Source organism: Sceloporus occidentalis, unplaced genomic scaffold, assembly GCF_023333645.1.
Source record: "Sceloporus occidentalis isolate IW3139 unplaced genomic scaffold, rSceOcc1.0.p SCAF_96, whole genome shotgun sequence".
NCBI classification, from domain to species: Eukaryota; Metazoa; Chordata; class Lepidosauria; order Squamata; family Phrynosomatidae; genus Sceloporus; species Sceloporus occidentalis.
In genome coordinates this window covers 1,544,058-1,565,274 of record NW_028317076.1, presented here as the reverse complement: position 1 = coordinate 1,565,274, position 21,217 = coordinate 1,544,058, and the positions used below count along the sequence as shown (strand labels likewise).

Here is a 21,217-nt window from a genome sequence, read left to right as displayed (position 1 = left end):
CCCGTTTCTTACAATGCATCGACGGAGCATCTCTCGGCATATTGAAAACATTCACCTATCTGGGAAGACTGCTGTATACAAGTGTGATGAATGTCCATTTTCATGCAAAAGCCCTTTAAGGCTTGGTGCACATAAACAATGTCATTCTGGTGCATCACCTGAGTGGGATACACTAGGCACATTCAATGATAGTATGCCTTCATCCTTAAATGAAAGTTTTGATAGTAGTAATATCAATGGGAGAAAATCTATATTTATGACTGATTCTACCCAACAGTATCCTTACAAATGCACCATGTGCAGTTATTCTACTACTACTCTAAAGGGTCTACGTGTTCATCAACAACACAAACATTCCTTTTGTGACAATATGCCTAAGTCTGATAGTAATATGGTGAGGCAGACACAGGACAGTGAACCAGATTCCAATTCCAATATGGTTAGGAAGAGCCAGACGTCCATATTGGGATTATCTTCTAAAAATAATTTTGTGGCAAAGACATCTCGAAAAAGTTCAACTGACTTTCCTTTAGACTTGTCACCTGGGAAAAAAAGAACAAGGATTGATGAAATTGCGAGCAATCTGCAGAGCAAAATTAATCAGAGTAAACAGCAGGAAGAGGATTCTGTCATTAATGTGGAAGATGATGAGGAGAATGAAGTGGAGATAGAAGTAGAGCTAGACAAAGAAGATGATATGTCCGAACCAATAATGGAGTCAGAAAATGCATATACCCTTCAGCAGATCTGGAACAAGGATGCAAATTCTACCCAGAAGAGCATGAACTTCAGAAATATTCAGCAAAATTATTCAGCATCCAATGGCGCAGAAATTGAGTTGACTCTGTCAGATGATGATGATGATTATTACTACCAGTCTGTGGTCCTCAAAGACCAAGACTCTCACGCATTAGTATCTAATCAGTCTGGTTTGTTTGGTGAAAATGACCAACTGAATGAAAGTTCTGAATATAATGAGGAGTCTGGAAGATTATACTACTGTAAGCACTGTGACTTTAGCAACAAATCTGCAAGGAGTGTTAGTACTCATTATCAGAGGATGCATCCATATATAAAGTTTAGTTTTCGATATATTTTGGATCCAAATGATCACAGTGCAGTATACAGATGCCTAGAATGCTATATTGACTACAATAATTTTGATGACTTGCAGCAACATTATGCTGAGCATCACCCAGAGGCAATGAATGTTCTCAATTTTGACCAATCTGATCTGATATATCGGTGTCGCTTTTGTTCTTACACAAGTCCAAATGTTCGAAGCTTGATGCCACATTACCAAAGAATGCATCCAACCGTTAAAATCAACAATGCAATGATATTTTCCAGTTATGTCGTTGAACGTCAAGATGAATTATCTTCTGAATCACAGACATTGAGGGAAATCTTGAATTCTGCACCTAAAAGCATGGCCACATCTACTCCATCGGGGCAAGGTGCTAGCACCACTGCATCTTTAAACAAAAATGCCACAAAGTCCTTTGCATCAGAAAATGAAAATCAAAAGGCACCACCTTCAGTTAATAATGTGGTAGTTTATGACTGCGATGTATGTAATTTTGCAAGTCCAAACATGCATTCTGTCCTAGTTCATTATCAGAAAAAACATCCGGATGAAAAGGCTTCCTACTTTAGGATTCAAAAAACAATGCGTATTGTCTCTGTTGACAGTGGATCTGCAATGTCACAGCTGGCATTTGATGGAGGCTCTTCCATAACACCTTCTCCCTCTAATGTGACTACACCAAACCAAGAATTTAATCCTGAAATATACTTTTGCAAGCACTGCTCATATACCAATCGATCAGTTGTTGGCGTATTAGTTCACTATCAAAAACGACATCCTGAAATTAAAGTCACTGCAAAGTACATTAGACAGGCACCTCCAACAGCCGCTGGGATGATAAATTCTGATTCCCAACAAAGCACACATTCAACAAAACCAGCTACTACCCAGAATGCAAAGAAGAGCACATTACAACCTCGAGAAAATGAGATGTTTTTCTGTCAGCACTGTGATTATGGGAATCAGACTGTTAAAGGCGTTCTTATTCATTATCAAAAGAAACATAGGGATTTTAAAGTAAACGCAGATGTAATTAGACAGCATACAGCTGCCATTAGGAGCCTTTGTGATCAGGGGCAAAAGAAGCTTGACACAAACACAAATTTAGCACCTTCAGCTGCTGATAATGAAAAAACAAAACTTCGAAGTCTCAGGTGTAGACAGTGTTCATATTCAACTCCTTATGTGTATGCTCTAAGAAAACATATGAAAAAAGATCATCCTAATTTGAAGGCAACAGTTACTTCAATATTGAAATGGGCCTTTTTAGATGGCTTCATAGAAGCTGGTTATCACTGTGAATGGTGTATCTATTCCCATCCAGAACCAAGCGGTTTGCTTGAACATTACCAAAGAAGACACCCTGAACATTATGTGGATTATACCTACATGGCTACTAAGTTATGTGCAGGTCCAGAAAATGTTGCACAAGCTGCATCAGACTCCAAATCCTATAAATGTAGAGACTGTAGTTTTGAGGGACCCTCTATATGGGATATAACTAATCACTATCAAGCCTTTCACCCTTGGGCACTAAAAGGGGATGAATCAATACTACTTGACATAATAAAAGAAAAAGATGCTTCGGACAAGGCAAATGCAGAAGATTCTATTTTGTCCCATATTCAGTCAATACAGAACCCTGTAACCAACACTGAGCCACAATTGGACAGTGGGGATGAATCTAATTTATTGCAAGAAAAAAGCTTACAGTCAACTGGTCACTCTGCATTATCTTCTTCGCCATATCAATGCGCAGTCTGTCAATCTGAATACAATAACCTACATGGCCTTCTTACACACTATGGCAAAAAACATCCTGGTATGAAGGTGAAAGCTGCTGATTTTGCACAGGACACAGACATTAACCATGGAGCTGTGTATAAATGCAGGCACTGTCCTTATATAAACACTCGAATTCACGGAGTCCTCACTCACTATCAAAAACGTCATCCTACCATAAAAGTCACTGCTGAAGATTTTGTACATGACGTGGAACCGCCTTCTGAAATGTCTCAGAATGATGCAGAAGAGCATAATCGCATCTTTAAGCAAGGGTATGGTGCTTACAGATGCAAAATATGCCCTTACTTCCACGGGACCCTTGAAAAGTTAAAAATCCATTATGAAAAATATCACGACCAACCGGAACCTGACATACTCTCACAATCCTCCCCAAGAGACAGTTGTTCAGGGGACCCAGAGACCCTTTCTGATGATCACCCACCTCAGACTGTTGTTACTCTGGAGCCTGGAGAGGTCCCTGATGAAACAAGTTTTAAACATAACCATGTCCCTTCCCATACTGTCTTTAGGTGCCAGTTATGTAAATACTTCTGCTCTACCAGAAAAGGGATAGCACGACACTATCGCATCAAACATAACAATGTTCGAGCTCAACCAGAAGGAAAAAACAATTTATTCAAATGCGCACTTTGTGCATATACAAATCCAATTCGCAAAGGCCTTGCTGCCCACTACCAGAAGCGGCATGATATTGATGCATATTACACCCATTGTTTAGCTGCATCCAGAACGGTTACTGACAAGCCCAATAAAGTTATCATTCCCACCCCTCCTAAAGACGACTCTCCAGAACTGAGTGATGAATTAAAGAAAGCAGTGGAAAGAAAAAAATGTTCTCTCTGTCCTTTTCAGTCCTTCAGCAAAAAAGGTATTGTTTCCCATTATATGAAACGCCATCCAGGTGTTATTCCCAAAAAGCAAAATGCCAGCAAGCTCGGTTGTTACTTTACAGCTGTGTATGCGGAAGAAAATGAATGCCAAAGTTCTGGTGAAGCCAAGCTTGAACCTGAAGCACCAGTTGAAGAGCCTGAGCCTCCAGAACCTGAATTGCTTCCATTTAGGTGTATAAAATGCTTTAAACTCTCATTTAGTACTCCTGAGCTGCTGTGCATGCATTATACAGACCACCACAGTAAGGACATAAAGAGGGACTTCTCCATTTTGGGCACTACTGGCACAAGATCCTCTACCACCACATATCAATGCAAGCATTGTGGCAGCAAGCTGAACAGTGTAACTGAGCTGACCTTGCACTTGAATTCTCACATAGAAGACTTTCAGAAACGTGCAAAACGCCAGGAAAGACGGAAGCAGCTTATGAACAAGCAAAAAAGCACAGAGACTGCTCTTGCAGATGGTAAACCTGATAAGGTAAGGATCTATTGTATGTTTTTTTTTATTCTCTACCCCAATTCTAGGCATTTAGAATTGTGTAGGGCCTCTAGTACATTATTCTTTCATATCAAGACAGAATTGTTAAATAACATGTGGATATTTAGCTGTAAAGATTATATGTTTATTTACTTTGTGTATCAACAATTGTATACAGTTTTAAAATCGTCCCTTGGTTTTCAGTAACGCCCATGCCTACATTGTCCATTTATATTGTGTTGGTAGCTAGGATAAGTGACTTTTATTAATAGTATGAATTCTGCCACAAAGGCACCCTTGTAAAAATCTGTTGCCACCTTTTTATGTCTGTTTGTAATAGATGTTTTGGCTTCTCTAAATTAAAAAAAAAAAAAAAGTTTTTCCTGAAACTGAAATATGTACTTAAAAAAAAAAAAAAAAAGGCTACCGATGTTAGTTTGTTAGTACATTTACATGTGTTGCATAGACAGTCTTTTAGACTTTAACTTGGTTAAAACATGTTAAGATATGGAAAATATTTAGAATTCTATGGAACATTTTGCATTTGTTTGTGGTTACAGACTGGCCAGGAGGGGCTGCCTAAACCCCAGAAGGAAAAGGTAGTTGTTGGCTACAAGTGTAAATTCTGTGTGGAAGTCCATCCAACACTCCGTGCCATCTGTAATCATCTCCGTAAACATGTCCAGTATGGCAATGTCCCTCCTGACTTCAAGGTAAATGACTGTTTAAAAAAAAGAGTAACATTTTTGCATTGGATATGGTCAGATTGCAAGTGGTTGTCTTTGATTATCATTTCTGGACATCCAAAAGCCTGCAGGAAAACCACCAATCAGCATATTTCCGGATTCAAGTATTTTACGGATGATGATGATGTCCAGCAAGTGAATCCTAAATATTTATGTTCCAATATGTTATCGTATGCAATATAAATTCTGCATGATGGCAGCTCCCTCGCACATCATTACAGAATTAACAGAGATAATTTTTAGATTCATGGCCAATTAAAATGGAAAATCATTGTTAATCTGTTCTATTTATGAGTAACAACTAGGATAGGGGTAATTGGAATGTGAGAGTTGACTTATAAAAGAAAGCATATGCTTTAGCATTTAGTTTATAATTTTCTTGTATATTTTTAAAAGGATGACGTGGACGATATCACTGATCTGAATGATGATGTTGACAAAGAACCTGATAGTTCAAATGCATCCGTAGCAGAAGGAGCTGTGGAAAGAGAAGCAAAAGAGCCCAATCAGGAGGAACAATCAAGACCCGGAGGCTATCCTTGTACCCAATGTGATCGTGTTTTAATGTCAATGCAAGGTCTCCGTTCCCATGAGAGAAGTCACTTGGCACTGGCACTGTTTACTCGAGAAGACAAATACAGCTGCCAGTTCTGCTCCTTTGTCTCTGCCTTCAGACACAAGTAAATGTTTGCATTTGTTTTTTGTTTTTTTTTGTTTTTCTTTTACTTTTTTGACCTGTGCAAGTTTGCAACTCCTATCAAAGACCTCAGTGGTTTGTTTTCTAAAATATTAGTATGGAGTTGGGAAAGTGCAAGCACTCTTGCATGCTATGCAAGTAAACCTTTGTTTAGTCATATTAAAATACAGAAACTATTGTCGGTATCTGTCGTAACAACCTATCAGTGCCTGGCTTTGTGTCGCATGACAATTGTTTTCCTTATGTCGCATAAAAGTTTTTTCCAAAATTAAGAACATTTTGTGGAGGGTTAAGGTATTTAGTATTGCTATGAATAATGAGTCTAATGCTGCATTTAGTTGCATCTTTAGGACAAAATATAACAATATATAATAAGTTAGCCAATATAAAAATATCAGTTTTTATATTTGTGAAAAGTGTCTATTTTTGGTATTTTCACTTTAATGCATTTATCAATGCAATACTTTACAAGAACACAGGTCTGCCTCACAATTGAAAAAAGGTGATCATTCATTTAGAGGAACTGTCTCTTCCCTACACATAGCACAAATTACCGTTCATATCAGGTGTACTATGCTTTGTTAATGTATGTAATGTAAGTGTAATTATGCCCGTGTTGTTTCTTGGAGTACAGTATCGCACGCCCTGCACAATGCTTGTAAATGTATAGTTCTCTGTACCATGTAGTCACTGTACAATTTAAAAAAAAAAGGGATTCGCATACTAATTCCTTCCTTTTTCTATTATTAGTTTGGACCGCCACATCCAGACTCATCATGGGCATCATAAACCATTCAGGTGCAAACTGTGCCCTTTCAAATCTTCCTATAATAGCCGACTGAAGACACACATTATTAAGGCTCATGGGGGTGAGTTGTTTGATAATTCATTATTATTAATTATAATTCTACATCGTGAAGAGCTGTGTTTAAAAAAAAATAAATATATATATTGTTTAGGAAATTCCTCCAGATTTAAAACTAAAACATGAATACCAATCCCTTTTTATTTAGAAAGTGTGTTCTGCTGACCTACTTTCTTGTTACTCAAAGAGATGACTGACTAGCATCAACTAAAAATCATGTCTCTGAAACAGCATGATCTAAGGCTAATAGGAAGAACTCTGATCTTTTCTGTCACCGTAAAGCAGTGGTAGTGTGAGTTCCACCAGCTAGATATTTTACATAGGAAGTCTGATGCTCATCTTTTTACCCTAATATTACTTGCATCAGCAGAAACTAATAAAATGTTCCGTTAAATCTTAATATTATTTTTTAAGAAGTGAAGTTAAGTCTTAAATAGCTGACACCTTTTCCTCATGTCATTTTCAGGGGATCATGCCTACAAATGCTCCTCTTGTCCATTTTCCACTATGACAATCAGTCTACTGAAAGATCACTCTTTAAAAGTTCACGGAAAGATGTTAACTTTGCCCCGACTGCGCACCATTGTTCAGACAATCCCGAGAGCCAAGCAGTCCTCGCGGATTGGAAAGGAAACTGGTATGGAAGGTAAAATAATGTTCCCCCGCTTAATGTAGCTTTCAATATAATCTGGTCCTTTGTTATCATCATACTATAATATAATTTCTAAAGATATAGCATTGCAAGGTACTTTTTCTTAAGGCAGAACCAGTGAAATGGTGATGGTCTTGTCTGCCATGTGAAATTGATTGCTCCTGATTACCGTGTGCCTAAACCTAATTCGTTTCTGTCACTGTTACTACACTGTTATCACACTTGGTCTAGCAGGGTCTAATATTCTTGTGTGTATCCAGTTTAAAATGGCCTGTTTTGCAACACTGCCTGTGAGCTGCCATAACAATGTGTGTTTACCTTCAGCCTTTGACCTCCATGCCAGGATTTCAGGGAGTCTTGTTATACCACTGTTCTGCAGGATAAAACTAACAAAAAAAAGAGCGTCTAAGTGAGCCTTTGGTTTATACCATCAGCTTATTTCCATTTTTTTCATATATGCTTTATGTCCTCCTTGCATTGGACATTTAAAAAATATTTTTGAATATTATGCAGGTGTAACCAAGGTAACTACAGATTAGTCATTTCCTAAGTAAATCATGTTGACGTTTAAATGTGTTTGGCGTAAAATAGGCAATTCAGCCTTTTATACTGTTGAAAGAGGTACAGTCATGATTGAAGTGTCAGTATCCATTTTACTTTCTAGAACTTTTCTAGGGCATGCAAAGACTATGTAGGAAGGAAGGATGTGATTTTAATTAGTTCTCTGTTAGGGGACTATCCTCAAGCAGCCTTAAGAAATTATAAATTGTTTTGTTCACAAATAAGGCGCAAGGTTTTCATGAAAAACAAACTAGTAAACTGGAAAGTGTTACATACGGAGAGGGAGATTAGTACTCGATATTTCTAATGCGCCTGGAATTTTAAATGAACTTCACAATTCTACATCTACAGCGTATTTTGTTCCCAGATATTGCATACAACAGTGATAACACAATTACAGAGGGTGGAGAAGCCTAGTGTAATTCCTACTCTAAAAAATGGGGACTCTTTAGAATCCCTGATTAAATTAGAACTAAAACTAGGTTCCCGAAAAATGGCGCTTTTTCTATGTTAAGCATTGTACGCACTAATTGCGTTGTAAATTGTACAAAATATTTCTTTGCATGCAGGAAATTGTTAAAGGAAATCATCAGTTATAATAGTAAATACAAAGAAATATGTCTTGGACATTGGTTCTTTTATCTTGTATATCTAGAGATATGCTATATTTTTCTTTGTAATTGAAATTGTTTTTCGTGCAGAGGAATAAAATTGGTAGTCATAAAATGTTGTTCACCAATACCTTGTATATTTTGTAAATGTCTCTTCAGAAGACGACTTCGGAAGTATCGAAAACGTATGTAAATGTACACCTTTTTAATGTTTGCTCAATCAAAATATATCAACTTCAACTAAAGTTTCTCTTGGGTTAATAGAGCCAAATACACTTAAGTTGGATATCTTATAAGGTATTATAACAGTCAGCTGCATAAATAATTCAAGAGGCATTAATTCATATTTGTGGCAATGTTAGAGTGCATATAGTCAGAAATATTTACACAAAAGTAATTTGAGCTTAATTTGAATATAATGCACATGAAACATTTTGGTGTTAAGTAAAAGTGGTGGCAGAAATAAGCCATTATTTATTAAGCTTCTTATGTATCTTATTAAAGGTATTTGAGTTTGTGTGGCAAACAAACATACATAGGTGACTGGATAAACTGAACATGGATTTTTAAATATTCAATTCAACATGCACTCAAACTGTGAAAATTGTGTGGCAAAGAAGATAATGTTGAGGGTTATCTTACACCACCATTTTCTGTATCAATCATTTTAACTTGGGTGCTGCACTCACCACCCTTTAAGTTTCAGTCTTTAACTGTAATTGTTTCTGCTACATCTAACTTCTACTTTTTTCCTGTATGACCGTTGAGTTCAGGATTTTATCTACTTGTAAAACTGCCAATAATATACTGTGTTGCACATATTCCATGTTTTCTTTGAGCAAACACAGAAATATTCCTGCATTGTGTAACTTTGCCTTTTGTCTTGGCATCTAGTCCAACCACTCTAACTATCAAGCCTATAACACTTAAAACCCAGGCTAAATTAGTCATGTTCCATATATTTGAGAGAAGAGCATAGCATTTGAATGTGTTACTTTCAGTCTCTTTTTGCCTGTCTACTAGTATGCATTTAACCGGACAATAATGCTGCTTAAGTAGTCTATTTGAGGTTTTTTTTAAAGGGGTCATAATGGTTCTGTCATAAGTTTCCTTTGCCCACCCCAGCTTATGTTTTTGGACATCTACAATCTTTGTTTCTTTGGTCTGTGAGAGAGAACTGGTTGAACTGGTTTGAAGCTACACTTGTGATATTTTCTCAAGGAAAAACTCCTTGTCCTTGTGTGAAGAAGATCAATGTCATAAAAATATATCTGTGTTTTATATTAATGTCACGCTCAAGGAATGTAATACTGCAGAATGAGGAGAAAGCCAAGACACTAAGTTGGATGACCTTTCCAGAATGTTCCATTTAACCATGAGCATTCAATTACCAAAAACAGGAAGCACATGTTATAGGAGTAAAGAGTGACTGTGCTAGCTTGACTACCATTTACAACCAGCTTAAAAATACTTTGTTGAAATGCAGAAGTCATTGTAAAGAATATGTAGAGAAGAGGAGTTAATAAATAAATAAATGAAATTGAGATAAGGGATTTTTATCCTGGTTGACCCAGATAATTAAGGCTTTTAAAGAGTCTACATTTTAAAAGAGCATTGTCTCTTTAGTAGAACACATTTTTAAGGAGCCCCTGACTCCATAATACTTTTTAAGGTACTTGGAGTGTTCATCTTCAAAACATTTCTGCTTTAGTTTGGTTTAATTGCTCTTAATAGTAAGGTTTCTTTGCAAATCCAAAAGAGTTAGTACATATGCAAGGTATACTTTTTCAGTGTTGTTGCATTGTTCTTATCTTCTACTTCCTTTTCATTATCTTTTCATTTAATTATACCTTATGAAACAATAGTTGTTATAATCATGGCCTGTCTTGTATAACCACACTATCCAAAGACCAAGATTGGCTATTGCCAATTGTTCATTCTTGTGGTAGAGGCAAGTCATAGAACTTTTTCCTATGGAAAAGTTTCAGGTCAATGACCTGTTTAAAAGGTTATACTCTACATTCATAAATATGGGATATATGTGTTCTGTTTCCCTTAATCATATTATCAAAAGTAACTATTCTTGGAAGACTTTGTGGACAATCACAATTGCAAAAGAAACTTGAGATTAAAATGGATGTTACTTCATCCAAATACAGTTTGTAGCTAGTTTTGTGCAAAGCTTGAAACTGAAAGAACACATTGTTTTCTAAAGAGTGTATGATCAGTGGTAGATCTGGATTCACTCATTGCAATAAACACCCTATTGTTGTGTTAATAATATTCATAACGCTAATAATTACATAAAAACATGATAGTATATATAACCTAGATATATAAGAAGTCAGCTGATAGATTTAAATAACACAACCTTGATTTGCGCTTCTTCAGCCTGAATATAAAACTTAAAGATTGGGGAATGATTGTAGGCATATTTTCACAGAATCTGATCACATTCAAGAAAGCATTTACCTTTCTTTGAAGAGTTGTTTTATTCTGTGCTTCGTAGAAAAGTTGCTCAAGAACACAACTTAGGTTGGACATGAGTAATTAAAGGAAGTGTAGCAAGAATAAATAACTGCTCGCTAATAGACCAAAACCATCAGTACCTTTTAATGCTCCATATGCATTTGTTGCTTGACTTCAGCAGCTTTCCGTTTAATTTTAATTTGAAACACTTTTTTATATCTACATAAAAAGTGTTGTTTTTCATAATCTAAGAATACTAAGGTAGATGTATGTTAGTTTTGGATTTTTGGAACCATTTTTAAGTCCTATAAAAGTGGTAAACGCTTATGTTACTCTATAGGTGTTACTGCAGTATATGACCTGTCTTTTGTCCTCTTCCACAGAGTCTTCATATTCTGAGCCACCAGATGTTCAGCAGCAACTCAATCATTACCAGTCGGCTGCTCTAGCTAAAAATAACAGCAACAATAGCCCTGTGCCTCTTCCTGTGGTCAACACTTCAGCCGAGCTGAAACAGGAAGCGGTCCTCAACTGTGAATTCTGTGAATTTTCATCTGGATACATTCAAAGCATTCGTCGTCACTACCGAGATAAGCACGGAGGAAAGAAACTTTTTAAGTGCAAAGATTGCACTTTTTATACATGCTTTAAGTACGTAATACAAAATAAAATTTTGTTGTATACAGTCAGGTCTTTTTTCTCTCTCTTTCTCAATGTGCATGTAAATCATTCCACCAGGATGTGACATTTTGATATGTACAGTTTAGCAGTGCAAAGCTAAAATGTTGTCATATGGCACAATGCTTCACTTCGACTTTTAACAGTTTTTCGTTTTTATTAAAAAAAAAAAAATATGATATATATCTGTCTAGTTGATTTGGCATGATGCCATGATATTCAAACACTCTTTCTTGCAGGTCTGCTTTTACTATGCATGTTGAATCTGGACATTCCGGAACCCCCAAGGAAGGACCTAAAGACCTTCGTTGTCCACTCTGCCTGTACCACACAAAATATAAACACAACATGATTGATCATATTGTCCTACACAGAGGTAATTTCGTAATTGTTTCCTTATAATGTGTTCCTACTTATTGTACAGTGATACAACATACCTGTTGATCTTGTTTCATGAAATCCTGATCTGTAGTTATCAATGGCCTGTACCTTGTGCATTTTCCCTCTAAGGTTTAACTACAGATTCTGGTGTGCCTTGCATACTAGCCTCTATGCAAAAATAAATTCCAGGGATTATAGTGCTACGTAGTCAAATTTAAGGGCATGGTTCATCTTCCGTGGTAGGTAATTCTTGAATAATTAAATGCTGAAGCACATTATCACCTGGAATAGTTACATGAAAATCAGCTTGAAACTGCTTTTTTCACATTGTTTGTGGTCAAATTAGTCTGTGTATTGCAAGAATATATAGAGGGAATCTGATACATGTGTTTGCTATAAAATCCTGCCCAATATAAATGTAATGTTGGTACTTAAAATCCATTGGGTTTTGTCCACATGCATTGTTCCAATGCCATATTATGCCACTTTTCTGTTGATCTGTAAGAGTTTGGAAATTGTTACTCTAAGATTGTGGGGCTCTACTGAACCATTGTCCATCATAATGACCAGATGAAGAAAGTCTGGAACAATAGTGGCGTTCAAGTCTGCCAAAAATCAGAGAACAACATTCTCTGACTAGATGGGTCAAAATTGGACCTTGGGTTATGTGGGCCCTATCATGTTGGACAGAAATCAAAACTGCATTACACATTGAGAATCTCATAACTGTGGTCAAAAATGATGGTGGCAGTTTCATGGTTTGGAAATGCTGTGATGCATCAGTACATGGACAGATGCTGCTTCATATTAGGGAATTATATAGGTGAAAGTCAACTCATTCTTTTATCAACTAAAGCTGAAGCTCTGTTGGTCACACAGTAAAATATCACCCCAAATAACACAAAGTTTACAAGAGATTGGTAACAGAATAAGAAAGGTAAAGTTGTGGGTTGGCTATGTCAAAGTTTCATACGTAACCTAGACCTAATTAGATTGCAGTTGTTGATTCTAAATGTGGCTTAACCCAGTTTTAAGTCATGGGGGCACTGAGTGCTGCATACAATTATACCAGACAGGTGCTAATGATCATCAATTTAATATGTAGGTTGAAACAGTCATTAACTGAAATAGGGACAGCTGTGTAGGAGGAATAAAAATGGGTGATGAACAACCAAACTCAGTAACAAGGTGAGGTTGCTGGAGAGTTTAATGTCAAGTCATACAAATATGGCAAGACTGAGCATCCGCAACAAGACACAATCGGCAAGGTCTCTCCCAGGCAGAAATGTTAAAGCAGACAATGGTTTCCAGATGTTCTGTCTAAGCTCTTTTGAAAAAGCACAAAGAAATGAGCACTGTTGAGGATCGTAGACATAGTGGTCTGTCAGGATGTTTAGTGCAGCAGATGAAAGACACATCATACTTGCTTCCCTTATCAATCGGACCTGCAGTGCCATCAGCTCAGCATTGGTAGAAAACGGTAGGACACTGGTACACCTAGATGCTGTCTGGAAAATTCTGGTCAGAAGTGGTCTTCATTGAAGACTTGCTGCAAAAAGCCATACCTCCAACGTGGAAACAAAGACATAACTGTTTATAGGAACTGGGGTGCAGAAAAATGGCAGCCGGTACGGTGGTCTGATGAGCCAGTTTAAAATATTTGGCTGTAGCAGAAGGTCGTTTGTTCACCAAAGGGCTGGAGAGCAGTACAAGAATGATTTTTGGGTTTTTTTTTTGCAGAGAGCAGTGCAGTGTGGTGGAGGTTCCTTGCAAGTGTGAGGCTTCATTTCTGCAATCAGAGTTTAGGATTTGGCCAGAATTAACAGTATTCTCAATGCTGAGAAGTATAGGCAGATATTTTCCCATCATGCAGTACCATCAGGGAGGCATCTGATTAGTCCCAAATGTATTCTGCAGCATGACAATGACCCAATACATACAGTCAAAGTTATTAACACTTAGTGTTCGCATAAAGAAAAAGTTTTGGAAGTGATGGTATGGCCCCCACAGAGCCCTGATCTCTACATCGAGTCTGTCTGGGATTAGATGAATAGAGAGAATCAACTGAGGCTGCCTAAATCCAAAGAAGAACTGTGGTTAGTTCTTCTGGATGCTTGGGACAACCTATTCGCTATGTTCCCAAAAAAAAAAACTAGAATAATTTATGCTGTTTTGAAGGCAAAATAATTATTAACTCTTGCATTTTTCAAAGCATTCCTACCTTACACCTGCTTAAAACCTTTCAACATTACTGTATATGTGTATAATAACTTCCAAGAAAGGTGGCTATATCATTGAAAAAATATTGATAATTTTACCCTTGTTATACTTGTCCCTATCTGGAAGGTGGGCCTTCTATTAGAAATATAAAAAGCCATAGATGAAATCATTTTTATATGTGAATACCAATCTACCTATTACCAGTTTCCAGAAATCTGAAAGCTTTCTTGTTTTATTGTCTGTGTACCCTCTCTGGAGGTCACTGCTATTTTTAGTCAATGTAGGATCAGCTTTCAAACTGCAATATACTATCAAGATCCCTTGTGTTTATGTAATGTCTTCTGTGTATTAGGTTGTCACGGTGCAGTAACAGAGTAACTTCTGTTGTATACTATATGATGTTTGGATGATTCTAGGTGTTTGACCTGGCATTGTTATGACACATAAAAAATTATAGAGCCCTTTTCAGTTTATTGCCATTAACTTCAGCTATCCATACATGTTGAAGATATATTCTTAAATTTTAATATTTGTGGTCTCTGTTTTAGAAGAGTGTAAAATACACCACCTTTTTTTTTTATGTGATCTCATCAAGTGCATTTATTGATGTTACCACTAAATTAGTTTTAGGCAATACAGCTATCGATTAGCACAGGAATTCCAATAGTCATTTGCAGTTGCCTGCTGTCTTTTATTTTTTATTTTTTTTTGTTCCATAGTGGTCATCTATCGTCTAACTTTTTGGATGCATCTTCTTTGGAAAGAATGCTTAATACAATAGGATGATTATATAGCTCCATGTGTGTTTTACAATCCCAAATGGAAGCGCCCTGCAAATAAAATCAACCTGTTAATGACATCAAAACACATTTACACATTGCTGTGTAAATCTTATCATAGTCTAACAATACTATAAACCAGTGCCCATTTTATAAAAATTACAATAACGGCAGCGAAAATGAATTAAAAAGGTACCTCCCATGTATAAGCATTTAATTATTGCTACTGGGTTTAAAACAATAGGTGAGCAGGTTACATTTTCAGTTATGGCCAGACATTTGAAGTACAACAGTACCCAAAAACAGACACTTTATTTGTGATCTTGTAAATTACCACATCAAAATGTATTTTGTTTAAAAAAAAAAAAAAATAGAATATATTTACACAATCTATACCACAGGTCTGTAATTTTGACTAAAATTGTCTAATGTGCAGGTGTTTTTAATATGGTACTTATCTTAGACCCCACATTAGTAGAAAATAATAATAGCAGCATTATCTGAAGAAAGAAATGTCTCTTAGTACGAGGAAAATGATATGCGTTCAGTTTTAAATGTTTTTATTTATTTGATTGCAGAAGAAAGAGTCGTCCCAATAGAAGTCTGCCGCTCTAAGTTATCTAAACAACTGCAGGGAGTTGTGTTCCGATGTGATAAATGCACCTTTACCTGCTCCAGTGATGAAAGCTTACAACAACACATAGAGAAGCACAATGAGCTGAAACCCTACAAATGCCAACTATGCTACTATGAAAGCAAGCAATCAGAAGAGCTAGACAGCCATCTCAGAGAGGAACATAAGGTATGCACTATGTCGTTGTAGTAAAGATTGTTGAAGAAAAACATAACCATGTCCAAGTTTCTTTTTTCTTTTTCTGTGGTGGGGTACCGCTTTATTTGGAACCCACTATCAACCAGGTACCACCACAGTCTTGCTGTTAATTAAGCACACATAATAGATACCAACAAAGAGAAAGTGTGCATATTGGCTACAACACCCTTTGTAGACTCATGATCTTTTTTATTGTAGGTATCTCGTAATTTTGAACTGGTTGGACTTGTGAACTTGGATCAGTTAGAACAAATGAAAGATAAAACAGAGACTTCAAGCAGTGATGAAGAGGAAACTGGCTTCAAGTCTGAAGGTTTGTGCCAACAGTCTGCTCTAGATATGCAGTGTTTGTGCATGTTTGTTGACCTTAGCAATATCCAAATCTGAAAACTGGAAAACATGCTTGAATTTACCTGATAGGCAACATAAATAAGAAGGTATGCTTAATGTAAGTGGTGTAAACTTACCTAACCGTTTACAATGGAAGCCAAAGTGCAGTGGATCATGTGCCTATCACAAAGTACAGTGTCAATAACAAGTTTAAATATTTAAATGAAACCCATAGTAAGATACTGTACATTTCCTATTGTATTTTAGCCTATTTTTTCCCCTTTTATTAGACACTGTGCCCTTTCCTGACATCAAGGTTGCCACACCAGAAAAACGTTTTCGATGTGAGTTTTGTGGAAGAACCTTTACGCAAGACTCAGAATGGGAACGGCATGTGTTGCGACATGGCATGTAAGCTTGCATTTTGCAGGGTGCTTTTTATTCTTAATATATATTCCATCCCCAATCCAAATAGAAGTACTTAACATGATATTACATAACCTCAGCTGTTTTAAGGCCATGATGCTCAGTTAGCTATTGGCACAAGTTTCTAGATCACACTGGCAGTTTGAGGTGCATAGCAGCTGAAGAACAACCTGCCAGCCCCCACCCTCAAAAAGAAGCAACTAATTAAACCTTTTAATACAAGACCTATATCTGCTCTGTTGGCATTTTTAGGAATTCATTTAGGAAATCATTTTTTTTACCTTAGTTACAGCAAAGGAAGACTTTGTTCCATGATTTATAAAAAGCATTCTAGACAGATCGGGTAAACATTGAGTATTCAGTATGCAATATATATGTCATTTTGTTGCACACAACAAGGCATTGATTTTGTGTTGTCTTTCATTTCACAGGACCATAAGTGAAAACCCTAAAGAAATTGAAGAGAACCGAAAGCAAGAAGACAATGTTGAGGAGAGCCAGATGGACTACGTGAACAAAGTGGAAAAGACAGAAGAGAGACTAGGAGATTATTGCCAGCAAACGAAAACTTCTAGTTTTAAAAACCTAACCATTTCAGAAAAAGTGGAGACCAAAAAGGAATAAATAATTTCTGGCAATATAATGAGTACTTACTTGAACGATTGGACACATTTCAAGAAAAAAAGCTGCTTTTTAGGACCTTTAACATCTATTTTTCCCAAGCACTGGTACTTGTATGAGTTTGTATAAAGTACAATATTTAAATAAGAAATTAGTCACTCCAGGACATCACTACTAATTGTTTTCGTTTTCAAGCTTCGTTCATTTAGGATTAACAGGAGGACTATTACTTCAGTGAACAAAACTGTTCTTTGGTTTTTCCCTGGGACTCATAGAATTCAATAGAAACCATTTTTGGACATCTTTATACATTTTTAATATGAAATTCTCGTGCAGTTGCTCTATAGACGATTACAGGAGCTTGAAACTCATGCTCTTCATTCAGCAGTCACCAGATTCCTAGTACCTCAAAATTACATAAGGGAATTCTCTACATTGTTTGTACTACTTTTTCCTGGTGGTCGAAAGTTGAGCAAGATAATGAACAAATATTTCAGAATGAATAAAAGACAAACCATCCTGCTTAAAGCCCCTTCTGGCCTTTGTCTTAAAATACTGTGATTATTTTTTGTTACATTTTAATAAAATAAAAAAGGTAAAAATGTTAAAAATACCGTATAGGTTAGTGTTTATAACTGTTACTGAACTCCGTGTAAGGTGACGTTTTTGTTATTTTTGTTTTCATTTTTACAAAAAAGAAAATATTGGCCTCTTAGCCTGTGCAGGCCCCATCACCATGTCTTGTCTATTTTCTGCAGTGCCACACTAAAGAAATGTAGCATAAACTTGATTTTACCAATTGGAATGGTTATATGCAAGAAAGTGATATGAATGTTTGACACAACTTCGCTACTTGTATGCAAAATAGTCAATATTGCATATAGCATTACAGCATGTTTATTGAAAATTGTGAAAATACTACAAATGCATCATTAAATATCCAAAGTCTGAAAGTGAGAAAAACTAAGTTATACAATTCCAAATGTTTTGTTTTTTTTAAAAAAAATATTATAATATGTATATGTGTATATATATATATATATATATTGTACCTCCACGCACCAGTACCTCTCAAACCACCAGAACTTTAAACCTCAGATGCATGAAGGTTAACCCATCTTTTTGTGTGTGGGGGGGTTGTTTTTTTTTCCTTCAACCATGGGGGTGTTGCGTGTAAACCATTTGATCTAAAAAGGCACAAATTAATTTGCATTCATTGAAATATCACTCAAACCAAATAGCATTTGAATCATTCAAAATTTTGTACGGCTGTTTAATAATTAAAAAAAAACTGAACCACCCTACAAATGTATTGATTTGCATCTCCCAGGAGAGATGGTTACACATTAACATTTTAATTTCTTAATTCTGTCTCAGTTGCACTTTTTTGAGATTAAACATTTTAAATATATGAAACTGTTTTCCTTTTTTTATATAATTCTAGCTAAGGTAGACTTTTAGTCAATTTTTTATGAAAAAAAACCATCCTTAAAAGGTTCCTATAATATCTACCCCTACCTCATTCTTTTAAAATGAGCAGGCATCTTTTTTGGTTTATCACGCTGACAACCTAGCTGGAATATATGTGGGGAAGACAGGTAAAAACTAAAGGGGTGCAGCTTTTTTTTAACCCAAGCTTCCAAAATATCTCAATGAAATTGGCATGGAAAAGAGGCACAATCAATTTTTCTAATTAAAGAGCTTTTGCAGGTTAAAAACACAGAAAAAGTTGGTCCAGCGTGGCTAAAGAGTACAACATATTAATTGACTTTGTTCTTTAATCTCTTGGCAGTGAGCTGCTACCAAAAACAGTAAAAGTTGTGATGTGTTTTATCACTTCTTTATTTTCAAATAGCATGTAAATATTGTAATCCATTTGACTTTGTTTTGCTAACCTGTTAATAAAACTATGGGACCATTATCCTTTCAAACAATGTTTCGGATCTTTGTTTACAGTAAAAGAATATTTATTCCGGCATATATTTTTATATACAATTGTATTTGATCCTCAAACATTCAAAATTTATTTTTTTATGTTTCTGATATATATACACCGATCAGCATAACATTATGACCACCTGCCTAATATTGTGTAGGTCCCCCTTTTTGCTGCCAAAACAGCCCTGACCCGTCGAGGCATTGTCTCCTCTAGACCTCAGAAGGTGTGCTGTGAAATCTGGCACCAAAACTTTAGCATCCTTTAAGTCCTGTAAATTGTAAGGTGGGGCCTCCATGGATTGGACTTGTTTGTCTGGCATCCCACAGATGCTTGATTGGATTGAGATCTTGGAAATTTGGAGACCAAGTCAAAACCTTAAACTCCTTGTGTTCCTCAAACCATTCCTGAACATTTTTTTTCCTTTGTGCTAGGACGCATTATCGTGCTGAGAGGCCAATGTCATCAGGGAATACTGCGTACATGGACTGCAACAATGCTTAGGTAGGTGGTACGTGTCAAAGTAGCATCCACATGAATGGCAGGACCCAAGATTTCCCAGCAGAATATTGCCCAAAATATTACACTGCTTCTGCTGGCTTGCCTTCTTCCCATAGTGCATCCTGGTGCTATGCGTTCTCCACGTAAGCAACTTGCACACACCTGGCCATCCACCCACGTAAGCAACTTGCACACACCTGGCCATCCACGTGATGTAAAAGAAAACATGATTCACCAGACAAGGCCACCTTCCATTTCTCTTCGCTCCAGTTCTGATCCTCATGTGCCGAATGTAACGATGGACAGGGGTCAGCATGGGCACCCTGACTGTTCTGAGGCTGCGCTGCCCCATACACAACAAACTAGGAAGCACTGTGTGTTCTGACACCTTTCTATCAGAACCAGCATTAACGTGTTTTAGCAACTTGAGCTACAGTAGCTTGTCTGTTGGATTTGACCACACCGGCTAGCCTTCGCCCCACATGTGCATCAATGATCCTTGGCCGTCTTTGACCTTGATGCCAGTTCACCGCTTTTCCCTTGTTGGAGATAAGTTTCGATAGGTACTGACCACTGCAGACCGGGAACACCCCACAGCGATGATCTGTGTATGTATATATATATATATATATATATATATATATACACTCACTGGCTATTTTATTAGGTACACCTTGCTAATACCGGGTTGGACCCCCTTTTGCTATCAGACCTGACTTCATTCTTCGTGGCATACTTTCTACAAGGCGCTAGAAACATTCCTCAGAGATTTTTTGCTGCAGATTTGTCGGCTGCACATCCATGATGCTAATTTCCCGTTCCACCACATCCAAAAGGTGCTCTATCGGATTGAGATCTGCTGATCTGCTGATAATGGAGGCCATTAAAGTACAGTGAACTCATTTCCATGTTCAAGAAACCAGTTAGAGATGATGTCAGCTTTGTGACATGGTGCATTATCCTGCTGGAAGTAGCCATTGGAAGATGGGTATGCTGTAGTCATAAAGGTATGGACATGGTCAGCAACAATACTAGGGTAGGCTGTCACGTTAAAACTATGCTCAATTGTTACTAAGGGGCCCAAAGTGTGCCAAGAAAATGCCCCCTACGCCATTACATCACTAGCAGTCTGAAACATGGTTACAAGGCAGGATGGATCCATGCCATCTGAATGTAACAGCTGGAATCGAGACTCATCCGACCAGGCAGAGATGGTGTTCTGCATTCCTTGGTTGTAACGAGTGGTTATTTGAGTTACTATTGCCTTTTTGTCATCTCGAACCAGTCTGCCCATTCTCCTCTGACATCAACAAGGCATTTTTGTCCACAAAACTGCCGCTCACTGGATATTTTCTCTTTTTCTGATCATTCTTTATAAACCATAGAGATGGTTGTGCGTGAAAATCCCAGTAGATTTTTTCAGCTTCTGAAATACTCAGACCAGCCTGTCTGGCACCAACAACCATGCCACGTTCAAAATCCCCTTTCTTCCCCATTCTGATGCCCAATTTAAACTTTAGCAAGTTATCTTTACCATGTCTACATGCTTAAATGTATTGAGTTGCTGCCATGTGATTGGCTGATTAGCTATTTGTGTTAACAAGCAATTGAACAGGTATACCTAATAAAGTGGTGAGTGAGTGTATAT

At 36.9% G+C, this 21,217-nt stretch overlaps 1 pseudogene; it reads left to right on the top strand.

The window, feature by feature from the left end:
* Window positions 1-391: 391 nt before the first annotated feature.
* Window positions 392-17,135, top strand: LOC149284255 (zinc finger protein 462-like; annotated as a pseudogene).
* The last annotated feature ends 4,082 nt before the right edge of the window (window positions 17,136-21,217 follow it).